Source organism: Myotis brandtii, unplaced genomic scaffold (assembly GCF_000412655.1).
Source record: "Myotis brandtii unplaced genomic scaffold, ASM41265v1 scaffold777, whole genome shotgun sequence".
NCBI classification, from domain to species: Eukaryota; Metazoa; Chordata; class Mammalia; order Chiroptera; family Vespertilionidae; genus Myotis; species Myotis brandtii.
The window spans coordinates 236,465-245,434 of NW_005371115.1; positions in this window are offsets into that span (position 1 = coordinate 236,465).

Here is an 8,970-nt window from a genome sequence, read left to right on the forward strand (position 1 = left end):
AGCCAATCAATGATTCTCTCTCATCATTGATGTTTCTATCTCTCTCTCCCTCTCTCCCTTCCTCTCTGAAATTAATAAAAATACATTTTAAAAAACACACACAATAAAACAGATGTTGGTCATTATTCAGCAATGACAGAGGCCCAATTTTCTTTCTTGGAAAAATCTGGAAGGGTTGTGGATTCATTCTCTAGTAAATTAAAAACAAGACTTCCCTGGCAGGCCGGTGTGGCTCAGGGGTTGAGCGTTGACCCGTGAGCCAAGAGGTCACTGGTTCGATTCCTGGTCAGGGTACATGCCCAGGTTATGGTCTTGATCCCCAGTAGGGGGTGAGCAGGAGGCAGCTGATTGATTTTTCTCTCTCATCGATGTTTTTATCACAGTCACACTCTATCTCTGCCTCCTGACCCTGGGTCAGCGTGCCCTTAAACCAGCCCATTTCAGTCACGCCTCGTGATAGGTCTGGACACTGGACTGTGGAAAGTGATTCTGAAAAAGCAGATGGCCCTGGCTGGTTTGGTGCAGTGGATAGAGCATCAACCTGCGGATCAAGGGTCCCAGGTTTGATTCCAGTCAAGGGCACATGCCCAGGTTGCAGGCTCGACCCCCAGTGGGGGGCATGCAGGAGGCAGCCAATCAATGATTCTCTGAATCTGGGTACGTGGCAGAGGCCACTGCTGGTGTCCAGCAGGCGTTCCAGGCCTGCCTGCTGGCCTGCAGGTCCCTGTCCCCCGCTCTTGGCTTTCCTGGGGAAGCCCTTTCCTGGCCTGGCGTGTACAACCCTGGTGAAGTAAGTACAGAGTAACTCCTGTAAATTCCTTACAGCCCAGGCCTAGAGAGTCAAAGTCAATTTCAAACAGAGTTATCAGACAGTAAACAAAAGCCCTATGTGTCTCCGCCAAACACCAGCCTGGGGTGAATTTCCCAAGTATCGAGCCTCAAAGGAACCTTCTCCCAAAAGGTGGATCTAGGGAGGACATTTGAAATCTGATGAGTCTGAAAACCTGGTTGTCAGTTCCATTCACTGCAAAGACACCTGCTTCTATGAGGAGGGGCTTACGCACAGGTAGATCTTAGCTCCTCCACTTCCTGGCTGCCTACTCTTGGGGGAATTACTTAACCTTTCTGATTTTTGAGTTCCTTATTAGTAAAAGGGGGATAGCAATACCTACCCTGTAGGGTTGGGTTGTTGCAAGGATTCAGTAAGATAATGTGCCAAGTGCAGGTGAAGAGAAAGCATTTAATATCTGGAGACCCTGTTGCTGTAATGTAACGTGTGCCATCTATGGACCAGACAGTGGACACAGAGATGGAAAGACATGGCCCCACCCATGCAGTTTGTGACCCACAGGGAAGTTGGGCTCCTGCACAGACCATTTCGATCGGGTGTGGGAGCAGAAAGCTACAGGCATGCAGATGGCGCTGGAGGAGCTCCGCTGAGTCCACCTGGAACCTGGCACTCCTTAAACTTCGTTGTGTTGTGTAATTGCCTGATAGTGAGTCGTTCGCTGGCCAGGTGGAGTCATGGGTGTAACTAGGTGGGGCAGGTGAGGCCAGAAGCCAGGTGCAGCCTGGGGAAGAGGTATGGGGGAGGGCGGGGGAGGGCGTGGTGTGCAGGGCCCTGCCTTCCATAAGCCTTCAGAAGTGCTACCTCCTGAGAGAGGCAAGACCCAGTCATCATTGCCATTATTATCATCATTGTCAATGTCAGCAGGGACATTCTAGACAGCCCATTGCACTCCTTACACCCCTTACCCCGCCAGCACTGGTGATGGGCTAGAATGTAACAAGGCCTCCAATGGCACGTGCTGCTGAGACGTCCTCTAGCCTCTTTCCCTAGTACGCACGCAGCCTGCTGGTAGTGCGCCTTCTTGGCTGGAGTGGCGGAAACCGTCTGGCTGTCATAGTCACTTTACGTCGGCATCTTTTACCTCTGGTTGTTTTCATGGAGGTTCAAGCTGTTAGTGACTTGAAGTTCTAAGAACACTTCAGACTCTGGGCCCAGTGAAAGGTGTGATCAAAATGGATGTGATGGATTTAATTAGGTGTTCGGTCATTCTTGGGTTTGACCATAAACTCACCAGTCTGGCCTTGGAAGCTGTTTACAGTGTGGCCTCTACTAATCTTTTATTTTACCTTTTCACATTTCCCATCCTAGTCCATTCCGTTTGAAGTGCTCTCTTTTCTCGACCCCCTCTGATTGAATACAATCCTCTTTTTTGAAACGACCCTTAGTAAATTTTTGGCACTTCCCTCAAACGATTTCCCCTGTTGTCTTTAATTATAGTTATGTAAGGACTCATCTTACCCTTCCCATAAGATGGCACGCCAGTGAGTCGACAGTAGGAGCCATGCCTTCTCCCTTTTGTATCCCAGTGCCTTATATATAGCATGTGCTTGGTAAATATTTGTTGAGCTAAGGAAAAGGAAAAGAACATGATTAAACACCTACAGTGCACCAGATGGTGACTGGAGAGGCCTTGAAAGCCACAGTCCCAGTTTTTCATGTCTTCCTGAATTGCTGTAGTCTTGGGTTATAAACATTAAACTCATTAGAGCCTTCAGAGTATTTAAACAAGTGCTAAAGTGCTATTAACACTGATGTGGCTAATGCTAACTCTAAAAGCTGATAATGAACTATAGAAAATAAAGTGTCTGTGGGTAGCAGTGATTAACACTATTTTCTGTAGAAGGGCTGGTGTTGGGTATCCGGGGTTTCTGCAGGTAGATCAGTAACTTTTGTTCAGATAGCGCTGCCCTGCCCCCCCCAACTATTAGCTGTGAAAATACCTTGGATGGATCAGTGAAACTCATCACCTATAGGATAATGTAGATTTCAATTCAAGAGCGAGAAAGACAGCAGAGGGTCGGTTTGGAATATAGCTTGGTGTGGGACTGGCTGGATTAGTCAGTCTTATTTTGATAATGCGTAACAAACAACTTCAAAGTCTTAATGGCCTTCAATACAATAAAAAAATACTGTTTGTTCATGTAGTTTTTGAGTGGCCATGACTTGGTGCTGTGGTGTAGGGCCACCCCCACATATCTTACTACTCTGGAACCCAGGTTGAAGGAACACCCCCTCACTGGCCAGCAATGTTCCCCTGTTGGAGGGCAAAAGTTCAAGATATTCGCAATGGCTCTTAATGGCTTCATTCAAAAATGGCACATTATCTCCCTGGCCAGTGTGGCTCAGTTGGTTGGGTTTCATCCTGTATACCGAAAAGTTGCTGGTTTGATGCCTGGGTTTCAGGCTTAATCCCCAGTAGAGAATTGATGTTTCCCTCTCTCCTTCTCCATTCCTCTCTCTCTAAAAATCTTTAAAAAGAAATGGCATGTTATCACTTCTGCCCACATTCCATTGGCCAAAGTATTTGACTTAACTGAGTTGCAAATTAATGGGGCAGAGAATGGGGGAGAGAGAGGATAGAGTAAAAATTTCTAAATTATAATCCAGTCCACTACAGGGACACTTAGAATATTTTATCCCTCGTACTGATGGAATTCTGAACTTCTGGAAGAGAGAGCCCAATAGTGTGCCTGGCACATTATTGACCCTCAGTATGTTTGTTGAAAAAACGATTGAACTGTCATAGCTCAATTTAACAGGTGCCTGACCTTTTCTCTAGTTACATGTTTTTCATGAGGTAAGGTCATTCCTTTTAGAAACACATATAGAGGTTATACGTCACTGGATGTTCTAATCCTAGTCCAAGTCGAGTGTTTGCTGCTGGCCTCTGTGGTAGGGCCGTCAGGAGGGAAGAACCTGTAGCCAGACTCATCCTTGGGAGGACCTGTGGGTGAGCAGATGTAAAAAGGTGGTTTGGGAGGCTCCCCACCCACAGCCACACCCATGGAGGGACCAGCAGTGGATGGAGAGCAAATAGCAGGTTTCACCTGGCGAGCCTTTCCCCACCCAAAAAGGGTGTGCCTCGCTGAGGGAAGCTCATTACATAAAGTTTAACCTCACAAAGTGGGTAGCTGGGGAGGGGCTATTTCTGTTGCAGAAACTTGTTCCTTTCAAGAGAAATGAGAACAGGATCCTTTAACTAGTGCTGTGGTGACAGCAAGACAGTTGGAATTGGGAATTTGGCATCGAGCTGGACTGTGTTGGAGTCCCGGCTCTACCACTTGCTATATGACCTTGAACAATTCACTGTGCCTCTCTCAGATTCAGTTTCCTCAACTGTAAACGGGGCAAAATGATAGTACTTACTTCAAGGGCTCCTGTAAGGATTAAATTTGCTGATGCGTATAAAGTTCTCAGTTCTCATGTCAGTGCCTAGTAAGTAGAAAACATAGTAATTGGAAGCTATTATTATTATTACTATTATTAATATCATCATCACCACCATTATTTTAACATGTTGAGTGAATTTCAAATGTTATAGACTTTAATTACATTCAAATCCTCAGAAAAAAACATATCTATTTTTCAAAGCAAGGAACTTCTGTAGCTCTTAGGAAGGGTGAGAGGCAAAAATGTAGAGAAGGGGAAGGAGAGAAGGCACAAAGGAAGAAGGGAGAAGAGAGAAGAAATTAAGAAGGAGGCCTGGGTTTGTTGAGGCATCTGAAGAAGAGAAATTAACACAAGATTGACTGGAAATAGAACTCTTGGGCTTGGTAGTCCATAGGGAGAGAGAGGGATCCACAACTCATGTTGGGAGTTGAGCTTCAAGGGACCAGAATCGAGAAAGGGCTGCTCCTCAAAGCAGCATGAGATATGGAAAGCAAGAGGGAGGAGCTAAAGCAGACTCACCAGAAGTAAACAAGAGTCCAAGCCCTGGAGGGCCGAGGGGAGCACCAGTTTCACAGGCGCTTGGGTGGTGGTGGTAAAGGCAGGCAGGCCCTCCTGGCAACCCCACCCTAGAGGACAAATGGGATGTAGAAGAGATGGGCTGGAGTGAGACCATGTCAGGAAGAAAGAAGGGGGTCTGGGGTGATTGCAGTGAGCATCTTGGGATAGGCACACCTTGCCTAACAGGCTGGGGCGGGGCAGGTGTGAGAGCGTGACAGGTATGGAAGAAAGAGCAGAGGCAGGGCCTAGGGCATGGAGGTGACACAACATCGATGAGGCCAAGAGTGACCAGCCTCATGGGGGCTCAAGATGAATCTCTGAATGCAGGGAAACGGAGGCTCTCCTCCCTTGCAAAACTTTCCTTTTGTTAGGTCGTATTACCCTCCTATCTGCTTGGACTTCCAGGACTGACGTTCTTTTAGGATGTCAGGAAGCGTTGAACAGAAACCCTGAGAAGGAAGAGGCGTGGTCCTGCAAGTGGCTGGAAAACAGCTAATGAAAGTCACCTCTTTCTGCTGAAACACCTCAGAAGCTTCATGGTTTCTGGTGTCACGGCTCCGGTTTATTCTCACAGCCCTGAGCGTGTCTGCTTTGTTTGCAGTGTGTGCTTGGTTGATGTCTAGCTCAGTGTCTGGCGCATGGGAAGTGTTCAATAAATATCTGCCAAATGAAATAAGTGGAAAATGCTGGAACCTTCAGAATAGTTCTTGTTAAGAGAATTTCAACGTTCTTTTATGTTGAAAAATGTGAGCCCTTCAAAAGAGCTAAACATTTGTGGATCGGAGAGGAGGGTGAAGGCTCAACCCTGGATGGGATTTGATGTCATTGCAGTCTGTTTGAAAGCGGAGGGGACCGACCTAGGCCGTGTCCAGCCCAGCCCCATAGTAGCATTGTCCTAGGGTTGGCCATATTATATGGTACCTCAGTCAGGCAGGGCCCCAGTAAAGAACAAATGGCACTCTCATATGAGGTCACTGAGGGGAGTTTAATAAAGAGACTATTTATAAGGGATGGACAAGGTGTAGGGAAATCATAGGGGTGGGTTGGAAGCCTGAGAATGGTACAATAGGTCTGTTACCACCCCTGGGACTGAAAGGGCAGGGAGAAGGTGTAGATGGGGAACCCTGGAGAGAGAGCTGTGTGAAGGGGGTTCCCTCACAAGGCAATGGCCTTCGGTGGATGGACTTGGCGACAACACTCAGAGAGGAAGCTGAGTGAATAGATACCCTATCTCATGCTGCTTCCTCCCTTCCACCCCCTGCGGTGCTCCCTATTGGCTGAACTGACTGGATACCAGAGGGCTGTGGCATCTGTTGAGGCCACCCCACAGGGTACAGCCCAAGCTGGAGAAGGGTGGAGCGTGGAGATGGAAAGGTACGCGGAAGATTTCCAGTGCAAGGGGTGGGTCATTTGAGAGCCTGGGGAAAATAAAGTGTGAGGCGGAGCCTTCAAGTTCCTAGATGTGGTCCCTGCTTAAGGCAATATGTGGTCTGACCATGGAGTCCAGCTTCTCCAGTCAACATGTGGGATGAAAACTAGAAAGCACAGAAGTGTGATAAAATACAGAGATGAAACTGACACAGGGTGGAGACTGGGTGGGGCCAGGGAGGTCAGCTTAGGTGTTGCCCATTTAATCTTATTAATGATCTATAAGATATAAACACCTGGATGAAATTGGCCAAGCTGACCAAATTACAAGGTGTTGTGAACTCGGGCAGAGAGAAACTAATGGCTTACCAGTGGAATATGCCAACGGACTTAGAAGACAGGATTTTGCCAAATGAGATGTAGGGATCTAGGGGCAGCGTGATTCAAATTACGCACATCCACCAGGAGGCAGAAAACTGGAAGGGCAAGACATGAGCAACCAAGACTAAGTTAGAGTGAAACAGGCTGCAGGAAATGCCAACCTTGTGGGGACTTTTGGTAGAAGGAAAAGTCTGTGTTGGGTGATTCATTGGCAATATATATATGCATGCTTGGCAACCATGATTCAATAAACAAAATCATTTAATTAACCAGGTACTCCAAGAGTCGTATGTGCTAATAGAGGCCTCTCACAAAACTAAATTAAAAGATTGGCTTTGGTGGAATAAGAAGTAAAAAGAGTTGTTTCACATTTTTTGTATACCCTTTGTCCCAGAATTCTACTTCAAGGAATTTATCCTAGAGAAATAATCAATAAAGTGATTCTTAGAGCTACATGTACAAGGATGTTCACTGTAGAATTTGTTACAATAGCTCCAAATTAGAAATAACCTATATGTTCAATGGTAGGAGATTATTGAAAGAAATTTTGCTAAAAATGGATGGATGTTATAGAAGACTTTTAATGACATTGGGATTTGTTTAATATGTAGTTTGGAGAGGAAAGAACTGACTCTACAACACTTTGATTTCATTGTGGTTACACACATATGACACACAGAAAGAAGGCTGGAAAGATCTCTGTGAAATGATTAGAAGTGATGAACTCTTTTAAAGATGGCATTAAGAATAATTTTTTTTCTTATCCAAATTACCTCAATTTCTACAATAGACATGCATTACTTTATGATATGAAAGCATTTTTTTAAAATCTGGTGAAATGTGCTTTTTCCTCCTAAGAATGCATTAAAATATCTATAATTTAAAAAATTTCACCACCTTCTGCCCTTTCTGTAGTTCATTTGCAGTGAGTGATGAAATCCATTTGGTAATATATCTCAACCAATTGAGCTACCTGGCCAGGCCTAAAAGTAATGTTTAATCAACCCCAACAATGGAATGCAACTTTGCTTCCCTTAAAATGAGGTTACAGAAGAATATCCCTCAGCCCTTGCATGTGGCTCTTGAGGATCCCCCTCAGGTTTGCAGGGCACAACTTGTAAATACCTGTGATCCCTTGAGCTCTAACATGCTATGATTTCATATATTTAGGATTCCTATGCCCCCAGAGAGCCCAATCTAAGAGAAATGATAAGAGCCAGATGTCATTTGCATTCCAGGAAATCAAGAAGAAATGTTTTCCTCCTCCAGTAGTAAGCATTTATTGGGCATCTACCCAATGCCAAGCCTTGCACTCAGGGGTAGAGATAAGATGAAGACAGTCTTCTCTAAGGAGTTCACATTCAAATGCAGGAAACAGAAACAGGCAATCATAACAAATTGAGGCCAGTTCTATGGTAAGAGCTCATAGAAGGTAATGTGCAACACACACACCCAAAGTCAGACTGAACAACTCTAATTGAAAAATAAATAAATTAATTAAAAAACAGAAAAAATATGTGACTTAAGGAGAGGGACATGAGGGGCATTTAAACTGGACCTTGAAAGACAAGTGAACTTTTAGCAGTCAAGGAAGTGAGTTGGTGTATCTTAGAGGGGAGGGCCCTGGGGTGGGGGGACTGGGAGTTGGGGAGAGTTCCCTGAGTAAAATGTGCTCATTGGCAGGATGGAAAAGATTGAAAAACCATGTCACTTTTTTTTTTTGCTTTTCACATCTTCTTTGGTACAGTGACAAATCTTGTGCCCATTTTTTAATTGGGTTGTTTTATCTTAGTATGTAGTTTTAGAGTTCTTTATATATTCCTGAGTCAAGTTCTTTGTATTGCAAATATTTTCCTTCTATTTCTGGCTTACTTTTTCATTAATGTATATTTCAAGAGCAAGAGTTTTGCCCTCAGTGCCAAGCATGGGGGTGAGGGGGGCCCTTCCCCAGGCCCCGGTAGTTTCAGAATGCCTCCCACAGTCCATCCATGGACACAGGAGCTTCTCAGTCTCATTTTTATTTGGACAAAGGTCAGGGGAAAAAATAAATCTTGAATTTTGATGAAGTACAATATATAAATTTTTTCTTCTGGGAGTCATGCTTTTGTGCCCTATCTAAGAAATCTTTACCTACACTAGGATTACAAAGATTTTTCTTCCATGTTTTCTCCTAGAAGTTTTATACTTTTAGCATCTACTAGCATTTCTAGTATTGGGGACATAGTGTAATTACAGGTCAAGGTTCATTTTTTTCCCATATGACTATTCAGCTGTTTCAGCATTACGTGTTTAAAACACTATTCTTTCCAACATAGGAAATTGATTATTGAAAATCTGGCCATATCTTATGCCAATACCAGGCTCTCTTGGCTGCTGTGGCTTTATAGTAAGTCTTAAAATCTTGCAATGTCAGTCTCCAACTT